This window comes from Pelobates fuscus, chromosome 1 (assembly GCF_036172605.1).
Source record: "Pelobates fuscus isolate aPelFus1 chromosome 1, aPelFus1.pri, whole genome shotgun sequence".
Taxonomy (NCBI): Eukaryota; Metazoa; Chordata; class Amphibia; order Anura; family Pelobatidae; genus Pelobates; species Pelobates fuscus.
In genome coordinates, this window is record NC_086317.1 from 415,724,906 (window position 1) to 415,740,436 (window position 15,531).

At 42.3% G+C, this 15,531-nt stretch overlaps 1 protein-coding gene across 1 annotated transcript in view; it reads left to right on the forward strand.

The window, feature by feature from the left end:
* Positions 1-6,289: 6,289 nt before the first annotated feature.
* The window catches only part of SP7 (Sp7 transcription factor), a 112,062-nt gene continuing 102,820 nt past the window's right edge, over positions 6,290-15,531 (forward strand). The window contains exon 1 of the mRNA XM_063444817.1: positions 6,290-6,360. The gene's annotated coding sequence lies outside the window, so the exon portion shown is untranslated. The remainder of the gene's footprint in view (positions 6,361-15,531) is intronic.

Genomic DNA, 15,531 nt, shown 5'->3' on the forward strand with positions numbered 1-15,531 from the left:
AGTTTAAGTGATTTTCAATTGTGCCTCAATATGACAACAATCTTTCTTGACTTCAAAATGGCACTCACATTTTCCCTTGCTTTCATGAGCAGCTATGCAATATTAACTATCTTTCAAGATTCTTTTCTTTCCAAAATTGTATCCAGACCTTTATAAAAAAATTCTATAGAATCTAATTAACCCCTTAAGGACCAAACTTCTGGAATAAAAGGGAATCATGACATGTCACACATGTCATGTGTCCTTAAGGGGTTAAACAACCTGTAACAGCTACACTACTCAACTTAGGTCAGGAATACCATATAAAAAGATAGAAAGTGTATTTGTGAAACTAACCAAGATTAGGATACCAGAAATACAGAAATACCATATAACAAGCCAGGTATGGATTACAGAGGTCAGTAAACAAACCAAAATCGAATAATCAGAAAATCAGGAAATACACAGGGTTGGCTGAAATTCAGGGTTTGAAGAGTCAATTACTTTTTTTTTATTAATGAACCAATTTCAATGATATTACATACAATTAATGCTTAACATATGGAGTTTTGTATGACTAGGTCCCGAAGATTACATCTTTTAAAATAGCTCTATTTGCCACCATGCTAATTCAGGCTCTTTCGATTACATTGTTCATAACATTATTTAATGTTTGAGGCTCCAGTGTTCGAATTTCTGCACAGATATTCTCGTTGAGCTGCTCAAGTGTATGCAGTTTATTCACGTACACCCGCTCCTTCAAATATCCCCACCGAAAGTAATCGGGAGCTGAAAAGGTGAAAAGGTCGGGTGAACATGGCGGCCAATTAATATGGGAATTTCTTAAAATTATCAATTCGCAGACAGTTGTCTCACTTTTGAAAATAAAAATACACTATTATTACCCAATATTAGACATAATGAATCGCCCAAGACTCAGTTATAATATGAACCTGCAACAAATAAATTGAACAACTAACAAATAAGTTATTTACCTGTCAGATCTTACTCTGAATTTTGGCCCATCCTATATAACGCACTATATGATAGTGCAAAGACTCTGGTGCTGAAAACTTTATTTATAACCCTGACGTGGACTGGACACTGATTGGTCCACGTCAGCCCTACGACCCCAAATAGTGTGGGAACGGGGTCACAGTGATGGCATGGCATTCCTAGACTCAGAAATTATTAGTTATATTAATATAAGTAGAGGGGTGCCGCAAGCGTGCAGCGTCCCTCTCTCTACCAGTATACCCAAATGCATTCACCTCCTGATCAGCGCATTCGGGAAGTCTGAATGCAATTGCCAATCGGAAAGTCAGAAGAGAACTGGGAGGCTGAGCATCCTGATTGGCACGCACAGGAATGCCAGAGTGGCGTGTCAGTCTTATAAGTACCAAGCCACAACCACTTTTGGCTGAGAATTAACGACGACTTTATTTTTCTTGCTATGAGAACACTTTCGTCGGTATTACCCCAAAAACTCCTTTCTTCCAAGTCTAAAAGGATGACTGCTTAATCTTCATACACTGCTGTCTATAACAATACTTGCACTCCATTACGCCACAAAGAAGCATTGAATCCCATTTTGTCGCGTAGAGGAGAAGCAGTATTCAGCACTATCATGCTGTGATTGATGATGCTAAATATGAAGACTTTCAAAAATTGAAGGTCTTAAAGAAGTAGTGGCTATAGAGGATGTCTGTCTGGAAGCCACAGGAGGCAATTTATGGTACAAAAGTGAACATTGTCGATTCTCAATAATGGCAATGTTTTACATTGTCTGAGCAAAGGGACAACCTCTGTGCAACAAAACCACTACATTAAGATGTACTGGTGCTTGTGCTTAGGTTGGCCCTTTTCAGAGATACATTTTGCCTGAACTGCCTCTAGCAGGTATCCAACGGACCTAAAGATAGGTAGACTTGCAGCATCAAGGAGACAGTATCAGCAATGGATTACAGATAGGTTTAAAGGGACACTATAGTCACCTAAGCAACTTGAACTTAATTAAGCAGTTTTTGTGTATAGATCATGTCCCTGCAGTCTCACCGCTCATTTCTCTGCCATTTAGGAGTTAAATCACTTTGCTTATGTTGCTCAAGTCCAGTGATGGCTAAACTTGACACCATAATTGTTTCTAGACGACATTTTCCATGTTGCTCAGCTAGCTTTTAGACTCTAAAAACTAGCTAAGCATCATGGGAAATGTAGTCCAGAAACAATTTATGGTGTCAAGGTTAGCCATCTCTGCTCTAGTCCTACCTCTATGCATGTGACTTACACAGCCTTCTTCAACACTTCCTGTAAGAGTCATCTAATGTTTGCACTTCTTTTATTGCAAATCCTGTCTAATTTATAATATCCTATCTTCTGCACTGTTAATAGCCTGCTAGACCTGCATTAGCCTTCTGTAGGTAATTAAAGTTCATTTTACAAAGCAGGAGATAAAAAACCTTTATAGTAAGTTACATCTGATTGAAAATTAAACCAGTTTGTTTTCATGCAGGCTGTGTCATGCACAGCCAGGGGAGGTGTGGCTAGGGATGCATAAACAGAAACAAATGTGATTTAACTCCTGAATGGCAGTGAATTATGCAGTGAGACTCCAGTGGCATGAAATATACACCAAAACTAATTAATTAAGCGAAAGTTGATTTGGTGCCTATAGTGTCCCTTTAATGACGCTTTTTTTTTTTTTTTAACTTTTATCATTTTTAACAGGGAGGCCCAAAATCTAAAATTGAATACTCTAGATTTAAAAATAAATACATTTATTTTTTTTTCTTAAGAAACACTATACCGTTAGGAATACAAACAATACCTCAGCATCTAAGCTTGTACGAGGGGAGAATGGACAATTGACAATATTGGAGCAAATTTTTGTAACACCGGCTGTGAAAGTACTTTCTATTTGTTATGATTTTGTAAGAATGGGACGTACACACAACCTCCAGGAATCATCTCAGCGTGGCACAAGGAATTGGGATATAACAATTATTTAGATCGATGGAATAGGGCATTTTAGATTCAGAATGGGCTCACATTATGTGCAAGACATGTAGACATTATGAGACAAATTGCATACAGATGGTATTTGGTCCCGGCTAGACTAACACATAATATATACTGAAAAAAGAAAGTGTTGGAGGTGTCTGTCAGACACGGACTCAATGCTACATGTGTGGTGGAAATGTCAATGATATCCACATATTGGTCTAAAGTACATACATTGTTACTTAGAGCAACGAGGTGAATGCGCCACTAATGGTTGAGACCTATTGACTGTTTATGTTGCCTAATAACCTTCCTAAACATACTTTGAACTTATATTTTTAATATTAATGGCTGCAAATATGATGATCTTTAGGAACTGGAGATCTACTACAGTGTCTGTAGAAACAGATATAGAAATGCAGGTTTCTCTAAACTGCTCTTACAAATAATATGACGTTTAAACAAGGGGGTAGAACTAGGGTGACAAAAAGAGACTTGTGGGTCACTTTCTTCCATCAACAAATGTAAGACTTGTGTGTTACTATCACTCACCAAAATGTATTGTTCATCAACCTTATTTGTTAACATTATTTTCATCCATGACACAACTAAAATATGCATCCTTTTTATATATAAAAAAAAAAAAAAAGCTCATGTCCGAAACAAAACCTTTGTACCCAGTATTGTTGTATGTCTGTCTATATTACAACGATTATGGGCTAGTAGTATAAAGGGAACCATCTCAAATTCTATGTAAAAGTAGTTAATTTCCTCTCCTTTCTCCTTCATAAATCTCTATTATTGTTGTTACCCACTATTGTTGTTATTTGATTTAATTTATTCTGATTTACTTTATCTTTTACAAACAATAGTGATCTCTATGTACACGACTACGTAATGTCATTACACTTTGTGTATTGCAAGCTGTTTTTTCTTAATGCATAAAACTCAACAAACATTTTCATTTAAAAATCACGCAGTTAATTCTGTGTTCAGTTAGAATATTTTGGCCTTACATTTAAAATTCACTTTGTATTGCTAGCAATTCTCACATTAACCTATCGTTCCTGTAGGTTTTCTTGTAATTGTCCTAGTTATAGTTACATTCCCCATCTCATAATACTGTAAAGCGCTACAGAATCTGTTGGCGCTATATAAATGGCGATAATAATAATAGCGAATCACCTTGAGTTGGAGGTGTATAACAAAACCGCAAAGGACTGCTGTGACTGTTTAGTTCTCATGTAAAATAATTCTCTGAGATCTGTGAGCTCATTTTCAGAGAGACGAAAAGACAATAGAGAAACTAAACAAAGGGCTTCCAACACTTGATCTAAATCTTCATAAATCATGCATGTCAATAAAGAATACCTAGATACAGCAACGTGATACGCCATGGTAGCTTTGTAAATAGCCTTTAAGAAAAGATTAAGTCTAACAAACAGAAAGAAAAATGAGCAGGTTTTTTTTGTTTTTTTTTTAGTTAGGTGATAATCCCTTTAACTGAAAGGATCCACTTAGCAAGTGTTGTAAAACCAGCCCTAGCATAGAGAATTAGTTTAATATCTACCATGGAGGATTCTTATAACTGAGAGCTGTCACTTTGCCCTATGGGGGGTCAATTCCCAAATCTCGTTGAGGAGTCTGGATTATAAAAAGCAGTGGGATTTCCTGAACACTGTAATCAGGCCTCCTTTCTGATTTCCACCCACGCAATGTGTATCGCCATCAAGGAAAGCAGCCGAGTGCATGCGGTGTTACACTGTATCTGATGAATGGAACGAACCAAGTTCTTCACGTGGAATCCTCATCACCTCCCTCTCCTGCCCCGCTGCACGCCCCGCACCCCTTCTCCCCCCACCCTTCTGGAGGGATGCCCCCTGGGCGGGAAGCCAGGGGTGGATAGTCACACACCCTCTAGAGACCAAACCCTGGTCACACCCAGTTTTGGGATGGAGTTAGGTCTGAGTTCCATCATCCTGCCCCTTAGCGCCGAGTCCCACGTGTCTGGGCTTCCCCCACGATCTCCTGTCACCAGTATCTCCACCCTGACCAAACCTCTCACCCTCCCCTCAGCTATCCTAGCTTCCCACTGTGACAATGTGGCCCATGCACTATGTAAAGCCATGCATCATATCACCACATAATAAAGGGGGCAGGTTGTCCATCTTTGGACACAATACAGTATCCCAAATAAAGTATGGGCCTCTCTCTCCACGTCTCATGCAGGGTCCAAGCAGCTGTAAGTTTTCACATGTTACCGGAATTCGTTCCGGATCTTAATGCGCTTTAAAGCCCAGCAGAGGGAGCTAGGACACCGGAATCAAAATTAGGTGTTCAAATGTTAAATAATTTTATTTACACCCTCTGATCACACTCCAGGCAGCTTTTATGTCCCCTCGTTCAGGTCTCTCACCTATTGGTTGTAAAAGGTTACTCCAGCCTCCATGACTAATTCATTGATTTAAAGGGAAGTGGTCTGGGTGCAAATTCCCATCACCCTTATCCCTAGAGTGGTAATTATTGCAGTTTTTATAAACTGCAATAATTACCTGCTATGGTTAACTCCTCTTCAAGTGGCTGTCTCCCAGACAGCCACTAGAGGGTCTTCTGAATTCTTAGACGACTTTTGGTCGCCTAAACGACGCTGGACGTCCTCACGCTATGCATGAGGCACCTGAATCCCGATAAGAAAGCATTAAATAATGCTTTCCTATGGGGAAATCCTAATGCGGGGGAGGAGCGTGGGTGGAGCTGAGCCAGCGCCGAGGGACATCGGCGCTGGATCCAAGTAAGTGACTAAAGGGGTTATTAACTCCTTCAGTGCTGCGGGAGGGGGCCTTGACAGAGAGGAAAGCTATAGTGCCAGGAAAGCGAGTTTGTTTTCCTGGCACTATAGTTTCCCTTTAATTAATCATGGTGGCTGAAGGCAGAATGTGTAGTGTTTCTGCTTGAAACACTGTACATTCAGAGATATTTGCACCTATGCTCTGGGGGCTAGTTACATCCCCGGCACACTTTACTTTGGCAGCCCAGAACTCAGTTCCAGACTGCCAAATGTAAATTCTGTGAATATTTTACAGCTGTCGTCAGCACGCTGGTGACAGACATAAGTAAATTATCCCTTCGGAGGCAGATCCTGCAGGGGGACGCTATTCTCACCTGTACCTCCCGCTTCACTTTATTACAGTTGTTTTTCAATCCCTCCAACCTTTCCTTTGCTGGCTTATGGCAGGTGCTTGCGATCTGAGCCTGTGAAACGGTCCAATCATAGTCTTCTCTATGACAAGCTTGTGATTGGATCGTGTAAGGGCTGTCAGGAGGACATCATATCAAGGAGGGAGATCAGCACTAGCAACTTTATCCAGTACTGGATCACAGGTAAGCAAAACTTTTTTTTTTGTACTTTTTTATGCATAGAAGGGGATTTGATGGAAATGCCCAATAGACATTTTGAGATTAAAAATAACCTCTTGCTTTAAAAGGGTTATAGTAACACTAAAAGCAGGCACCTACAAGGCTAGAAACTACTGAGATCCCACTGTGACCAGCAGTAATGGTGTTTACATTTTTCTATTTGGCAAGCTTACAGGAACACTATAGTTGGCATGCTTAAAGGAACCCCTTAGTCAGTGCATTAGGCCTTCCCCATAGGAAATTATTGACTCAATACTTTCCTATGTTTTTTTTTTTGAAGATGCTGAACAGCTGCAAAGCATGAGGGAGTCCAGTGTGATTTCACTGAGTCAAACTCAGGAAGCGGCTATAGTGGCTTACTGGTAGACAGCCACTAGAGGCAGTCTTAAACCTAAAATTTAGCAAGACCACTTAATAGCATAGCAAGACCACTTAATGTTATCTCACATATATATTATTAAGTGTTCTTGCATAGCAAGACCACTTAATGTTATCTCACATATATATTATTATTCTTATTATAGCCAAATTTACCACCCTAACTCCTCCCACAGTTTTTACACTACAGTAATATACCGAAACGTGCGGATTGTTCCCGATTGGTGTGCTATTACTTTGTGGAACGTTTCGCCGAATGGTTCACGGAATATCCTCGTTCTTGTGGCGAAATTGGTCCCATAGGAATGAATGGCAAAATGTTCAAAACTAGAGTGGGAGCTGGCAAAAGCTGAAAAATCAGGACATGATTTCTAAACTGCCACCACTCCCTCATTTTCAAGCCCAACTACACAAATCTTATATCAAAACGTTCCGCTATTCCTGCTTCCACTAGAAATGTCCACGGCTAAGCCATAGTCCAGATAGTTTTCACAATATGACCATTTGTTTGCAACTCTTGCAACTCTCACAATATAAAGCTCTTCGCTGTAGGATGTATAGTTTTTAAAATACAACCGTTTGAAGATGGCAACAGCCAAAATACTCTGACCTGTGCCAGGCTGGAGCAGCAAGTGATGTCATAGACAGGGCCTTTTGTACACCTGCTAATGTTTTTATAAATGTATGTTTTAATGTAACTGTGAAGCACTTTGGGCAACAACGTTGCAATTAAATGTGCTATATAAATAAATAATAACAGTTACTCCGCCCACTCCAGTTGTAGACTACTGGTGGAGGCAAGAACACTTCACACAATTTCCCCAGAAATTGTAGCTTTTCTAGTTATTATTATTATAGCGCCAGCTTATTCCACTGCTCTTTACAAAAAAAGGGTAATTTACCAAATGAGACAATAACAAAATGTAACAGGAACAATAGGTAGTTGAGGACCCTGCTCAAATCAGCTTACAGTCTAGAGGAGGTGGGGTATAAAAAACACAATAGGAAGGGTATTGAGAGAGACAGCAAATAGACATGGTGGGAAAGTAGCAGAACTGGAGGTGAGAGTGGAGTGTGGTCCTATAGGAGAGAGCGTGAGGAAGGTTTGAGAGATAGAACTTACTCCTGGAGGCCATAAGCATTCCTGAAAATATGGGACTTCTTAAAGGATTGAAGACTAGGGGAGAGTCTGTTCCAAAGGAAAGGAGCCGCCCGCGAGAATAATTGCAGCCATGAATTTGCAGTAAGGGTGTGAGCAGCAGAAAGGAGAAGGTCACCAGTAGAGCGGAGAGACAGAGAAGGGGCATACCTATGAATCAGTGAAGAAATGTAAGAGGGGTTAGAGTTGGTTAGAGCTTTTTAGGTAAGGGTTAGTATTTTGAATTGACACCTGTAGGGTACAGGAAGCCACTGTAAGGGTCAACAGAGGGGTGAGGTGTGAGAGGTAACGACAAGAGAGAAAGATCAGCCTGGCAGCAGCATTCATTTCACAGATTGTAGGGGGGCAGTACGGCTTCTGGGGAGACCAATTAGGAGAGAATTACAGTAATCGATGCAAGAGATTACTAGAGCATGAACAAGCTCCAAGCTCCTTATACATTCAGTTTCTCTAAAACTCCAAATTGGCATTTGCAGGGTTAAAGCGGCACTGTCAACTCCCGAAAATTGACTTTTATAAAGATGGAATCTTTATGAAATAGTCATTAGACTGTGTTGGAATTTCACTAAAATGAGATGAAGTGGTCTGGGTGCCTATAGTGTCCCTTTAACCAAAGCATTTTACAAGCTTATTAAAATGACAGCAAACAATCCAAGGTGAAAAAAAATATGCGAAGCACAATAATCACTTGTCAGGGTACCTGTAGTCTCTACCTCTGAGAGGGGTAGAGACTTAGACGTTTCTCCTTCCAGAAGGTCTGTTTCTCCCGTTCCTCGCGGTTCCCTCGGTCGTTTACACGCCGGCCGCGAGGGAGCTACTTCCTTTTATGACGCGACGCTCAATAGCCGACGTCATGACGCTAATCCAGTCCGACCTGCCACTCAAGTCCGGAACACGAATCAGGACTCGTCGGAGGCGTGATTACTCTCTAGAGCCAGGGTATTTAATGGAGCTTCCCGCATTTGCTCATTGCCCTGTCGTGGTTCTAGCCAGTCTAGTCACACAGTGCTCTTGTATCCTGATTGTCTTTTGGTTCTGACCCGGCTTTGTTATTACTCTCCTGCTTCTCTGTTATCCTTTGACCTCGGCTTGTCTCTCGCTTACCTGTCTTCTCGTTCCCTCGACCTCGGCTTGTCTCTGACCATTCTATTCGTAGTTCTTACGTTAAGTCCGGCCATTCTAAGGTCCGGTATACGTATCTCTCTACTCTTTGTACTCTGCGTGTTGGATCCCTGTCCCGATCCTGACATTACGACAGGGCCAATGGATCCTGCAGGTACAAACAGTCAGCTTGGTTCTTCTGATCCTAGGTTTGACGCCATGGAACACAGAATGGATCAGATGGCACTAGCGCTACAGGCGTTGTTATCTCGTCCTAATAATCCACCAGAGGAGATGCGTAATACTTCTATTTCTCCTGTGGGTTCAGGTCTAGAGGTAGCTACTGTAGGGGCTTCTTCCCGAATTACCCCACCTGTACGTTATGCTGGATCTCCTGAGAGGTGTCGTGGTTTTTTAAACCAAATAAGTATCCACTTCGAATTACAACCCCGCTCCTATCCTACAGATAGAGCGAAAGTGAGATTTATTATCACCTTACTCGTTGAGAAAGCTCTGAGATGGGCTAATCCGTTGGGGGAGAATGATAATCCATTAGTATACAATTATAATGCCTTTGTAGCTGCTTTTAAAAGAACTTTTGACCCTCCTGGCAGAAAGGTCAATGCAGCTAGATTACTGTTGCGCCTTAGACAGGATAACCGAACACTTGTGGATTTCGCACTAGAGTTCAGGTCTTTGGCGGCAGAGGTTAAGTGGAATGAACAGGCTTATATAGACATGTTTCTAAACGGACTATCTGATGTAATACTTGACGAGGTAGCTACTAGAGAGCTTCCTGAGAATTTGGAGGATTTAATTTCGTTTATCTCTCGCATTGATGAACGTCTAAGAGAAAGGCAGAACACTCGAGATAGAACCTGTAGATCTTCTTTTAGACTAGCTCCATCTTTTCAAAGTCCTGAGGCCAAAACACCACTTTTTCCAGAACCTATGCAGATAGGCCATACTCGTATCTCAGAGGAGGAGAGACAGTACAGGAGAAGGGAGGGATTGTGTATGTACTGTGGAGTCAGAGGTCACTTACGTTTGAATTGTCCCAATCGCCCGGGAAACGCTCGCACCTAAGTTTCTCTAGAGGACAGGCCTTGGGTGTTTCTATTTTGTCCTCTACTCATAATTACAAAGATCACAGGCTTCTATTACCCGTTTCCTTAACTTGGGAGAAGGGAACTCTAGAGACTATGGCATTGATAGACTCTGGAGCTGCTGAAAGCTTTATCGACCAAGTTTTTGTCACCAAACACACTATCCCATCCCAGTTAAGGGACACACCCTTGGCCGTTGAGGCCATAGATGGTAGACCTTTAGTTGAGCCTGTGATTTTTCGTGAAACCATACCTCTTAATTTAACTACTGGTATCCTACACGAGGAGGAGACATCTCTATTACTCATCTCATCTCCTTCTGTTCCCATAGTCCTGGGATACTCCTGGCTTAAGAGACATAATCCTATTATTGATTGGGAATTAGGAGAGAGAGTCTCATGGGGCCAGAATTGTCAGGAGAAGTGTTTAAAGAGAGTGTCACCGCTTTGCACAGTTAACACACCTACTAATTCTACCGACTCTACAGAAGTACAAATACCGTCCTTGTACCTGGACTTAAGGGCGGTATTTGACAAAAGAAAAGCCGATACTTTACCTCCACATAGGTCCTTTGACTGTAAGATTAATTTACTTCCTGGTACTATGCCTCCTAGGGGTCATGTATACCCTTTGTCTACGAAAGAGAATTTAGTTCTAGAGGAGTATATTCGTGAAAACCTAGACAAGGGATTCATTAGGAGGTCCTCCTCCCGTGCTGGGGCTGGATTTTTTTTTGTTAAAAAGAAGGATGGTACTTTGAGACCTTGCATTGACTACCGAGGTTTGAATAAAATTACCATTAGAAACGCCTATCCGATTCCCTTGATCACTGAGCTCTTTGATCGATTAAAGGGTTCCAAGATCTTCACTAAGTTAGATCTCAGAGGGGCATATAACTTGGTCAGAATTCAGCAGGGACACGAGTGGATGACTGCGTTCAATACTCGTTATGGGCACTATGAGTATACAGTAATGCCCTTTGGTCTCTGTAATGCACCGGCAGTATTTCAGGACCTAATTAATGAAGTTCTAAGGGAATTTCAACATGACTGTGTTATTGTATACCTCGATGATATACTTATACATTCTAGAGCAATTGAGACTCACCACGGACAGGTCAGAAGGGTTCAGCGCAAACTCCTTCAACACGGCTTGTACTGTAAATTGGAGAAATGTAGCTTTGACCAATCCCAGACAAACTTTCTTGGTTACGTAATTTCTGGGGAGGGGTTTAAGATGGATCCGGAGAAACTCCAGTCCATTTTAGATTGGCCTTTACCTAAGGGTCTCAAGGCCATTCAGAGGTTTATTGGTTTCTCCAATTACTATAGACGTTTCATTAAGGGATACTCTTCAATTATTGCTCCTATCACCAATATGACCAGACAGGGGGCTGACACTAAGAATTGGTCTACTGAAGCACTCCTTGCTTTCAAGACTCTCAAAGAACTGTTTGCTTCCGCACCAATTTTAGTTCACCCTGATACTACTCTGCCCTTCCTACTCGAAGTTGACGCTTCTGAGACGGGGATAGGTGCTATCCTGTCCCAAAGGTTAGGTGTGGATAAACCATTACATCCATGTGGGTATTTTTCCCAAAAATTGTCCGGTACTGAGAGCAGATATGACATTGGTGACAGGGAACTTCTAGCGGTTATCATGGCCTTAAAGGAGTGGAGGCATTTATTGGAAGGGACCTTGCATCCTGTTACTATCTTAACGGATCATAAGAACTTGTCCTATATTGGGGAGGCTAAGCGATTATCCTCGAGGCAGGCTCGTTGGTCTATATTTCTCACTCACTTCAATTACATACTCACATATAGACCTGGTTCTAAGAATTCTAAAGCCGATGCCTTGTCTCGTCAATATGAACCTTCTGCAGTATCGGAGCCGGTTTTGTCTTCTATAGTACCCAAGTGTAATATTATCGCTAACACAACTCTCAAAATCCATTCTCCGCTGCTTGCCAAGATCATGAAGTTGCAGCATCTGGCACCTAGACAGACTCCTGCGCTCTTACAGTGTCTTCACGAGAGTAAGGTAGCTGGTCATCCGGGCATTCGCAAAACATATTCCTTGATCTCTAAGGATTTCTGGTGGCCTTCTTTACGGAGGGATGTTAAGGATTTCATCGGAGCTTGTGAGGTCTGTACTAAGACCAAACTACCTCATTCGCTTCCATATGGTCTTTTACATTCCTTGGAGATTCCAGACAAACCTTGGACCTGTTTAGCTATGGACTTTATTGTAGATTTGCCTGCTTCTAAAAGACAGACTGTTATCCTCACGGTGGTTGATAGGTTTACTAAGATGGCACATTTCGTACCTTTACCTAAACTTCCGACTTCTCCTGAATTGGCAGAAATATTTGCAAGAGAAATTTTTCGCTTACATGGGATTCCTTCTGAAATTACTTCTGATAGAGGCTCCCAATTTGTTTCACGTTTCTGGAGATCATTCTGTTCTCAACTAGGCATCAAATTGAATTTTTCTTCTGCCTATCATCCTCAGTCTAACGGAGCTGCTGAACATACCAATCAAAAAATTGAGCAATATCTGCGTTGTTTTGTTTCTGAACACCAGGACGATTGGGTTGGTCTGATTCCTTGGGCAGAGTTCGCACATAATAATCTCGTTTGCGATTCAACTCACTCTAGCCCTTTTTTCATGAATTATGGCTTTCATCCTTCCATTCTTCCTTCGGTCCCCTCTTCCCAGGGGTTACCGTCGGTTGATGTTCATGTTGCCAATCTGAGGAAATTGTGGGATCAGACTCGACAAATTCTCCTACATAATTCCTTACTGTACAAAAAACACGCTGATAAACGCAGAAGGGCGGCTCCAAGTTTTGTGCCTGAGGATAGGGTATGGTTGAGCACTAGAAACATTCGTTTGAAGGTACCTTCTATGAAATTCGCTCCTCGCTACATTGGGCCCTACAGGATTCTGACTCGAATTAATCCAGTTGCGTATCGCTTAGCGCTTCCTCCTGCTTTGCATATCCCTAATTCTTTTCATGGTTCATTGCTGAAACCGTTAATCTGTAACAGATTCTCCTCCAAGGTCTCATCTCCTCACTCTGTTCAGGTTGAGGGCCAGGAGGAGTACGAGATCAACTCCATCGTCGATTCTTGTATCTCCCGCGGGAGGGTTCAATACCTGGTGGACTGGAAAGGATATGGTCCTGAGGAGAGGACTTGGGTACCTCAGGAGGATGTCCATGCTCCTCGTCTTCGCAGGGCTTTTCACTCCCGCTTTCCGTCTCGTCCCGGTTCCTTCCGCCCGGTGGGCGTTTCTGAGAGGGGGGGTACTGTCAGGGTACCTGTAGTCTCTACCTCTGAGAGGGGTAGAGACTTAGACGTTTCTCCTTCCAGAAGGTCTGTTTCTCCCGTTCCTCGCGGTTCCCTCGGTCGTTTACACGCCGGCCGCGAGGGAGCTACTTCCTTTTATGACGCGACGCTCAATAGCCGACGTCATAACGCTAATCCAGTCCGACCTGCCACTCAAGTCCGGAACACGAATCAGGACTCGTCGGAGGCGTGATTACTCTCTAGAGCCAGGGTATTTAATGGAGCTTCCCGCATTTGCTCATTGCCCTGTCGTGGTTCTAGCCAGTCTAGTCACACAGTGCTCTTGTATCCTGATTGTCTTTTGGTTCTGACCCGGCTTTGTTATTACTCTCCTGCTTCTCTGTTATCCTTTGACCTCGGCTTGTCTCTCGCTTACCTGTCTTCTCGTTCCCTCGACCTCGGCTTGTCTCTGACCATTCTATTCGTAGTTCTTACGTTAAGTCCGGCCATTCTAAGGTCCGGTATACGTATCTCTCTACTCTTTGTACTCTGCGTGTTGGATCCCTGTCCCGATCCTGACATCACTGAAGCATTGCATTTTGGTTATGCCCTCCCCCCAAGTTTAACAAGAGCCAGATTAACCATTGGCCTTGAGCTTCGACTCTTTGAGAGGGTGTGGGCATCATTGTGTGTATATTTTGTCTGAGTTTGTGTATAACAATGTATGTATTCTGTGTCTGACTGTGTGCATAAGTGTCTATATACTGTGTGTGTCATTGTGTGTGTAAAGTAATGTGTGTACCTGCAATATACAGGTGATATTCGAAAAATTTGAATATCATGCAAAAGTTCATTTATTTCAGTAATGCAACGTAAAAGGGGAAACTAATATTTGAGATAGAAGCATTACATGCAAAGCAAGATAGTTCAAGCCGTTATTTGTCATAAGTGTGATGATTATGGTTTACAGCTCATGAAAACCCCAAATCCACAATCCCAGTAAATTAGAATATCGTGAAAAGGTGCAATATTCTAGGCTCACAGTGTCCCACTCTAATCAGCTAAGTAAGCTACAACACCTGCAAAGGGTTTCTGAGCCTTTAAATGGTCTCTTAGTCTGGTTCAATAGGAATCACAATCATGGGGAAGACTGCTGACCTGACAATTGTGCAGAATACCATCATGGAGGGAAAGCCTCAAAAGGAAGTTGGATGTTCCCAAAGTGCTGTATCAAAGCACATTAATAGAAAGTTATGTGGAAGGGAAAAGTGTGGAAGAAAAAGGTGCACAAGCAGCAGGGATGACCGCAGCCTGGAGAGGATTGTCAGGAAAAGGCCATTCAAAAGTGTTGGGGACTTTCACAAGGAGTGGACTGAGGCTGGAGTCAGTGCATCAAGAGCCACCACACACAGACAGATCCTGGACATGGGCTTCAGATGTCGTATTCCTCTTGTCAAGCCGCTCCTGAACAACAAACAACGTCAGAAGCGTCTTACCTGGGCTAAAGAAAAACAGACCTGGTCTGTTGCTCAGTGGTCCAAAGTCCTCTTTTCTGATGAGAGCAACTTTTGCATCTCATTTGGAAACCAAGGACAAAGAGTCTGGAGGAAGAATGGAGAGGCACACACTGAAAGATGCTTGAAGTCCAGTGTGATGTTTCCACTGTCTGTGTTGATTAGTGGAGTCATGTCATCTGCTGGTGTTGGTCCACTGTGCTTCATTAAGTCCAGGGTCAACACAGCCGTCTACCAGCAGATTTTGGAGCACTTCATGCTTCCTACCACAGACGAGCTTTATGGGGATGCTGACTTCATTTTCCAGCAAGACTTGGCACCTGCCCACACTGCCAAAAGCACCAAAGCCTGGTTCTGGCTTGACGTTGGCAGGTTGGCTTATCCTCTCATGGCCATTGGAGGTAACTAAAAAACCTCCATTTGTTTTAAAAATACATAGGGATTAAGGAGAGAGCACAGGTAACTTGTTTTTTCTTTGTTTTTTACTATATATTGGGGTTGATAGTTTGACATTTACCAGGGTCTGCGCTTCTTTTGCTTTTCTCATGCAGGAGAAACTAGATGCCAATGGAGGCATCCATTCA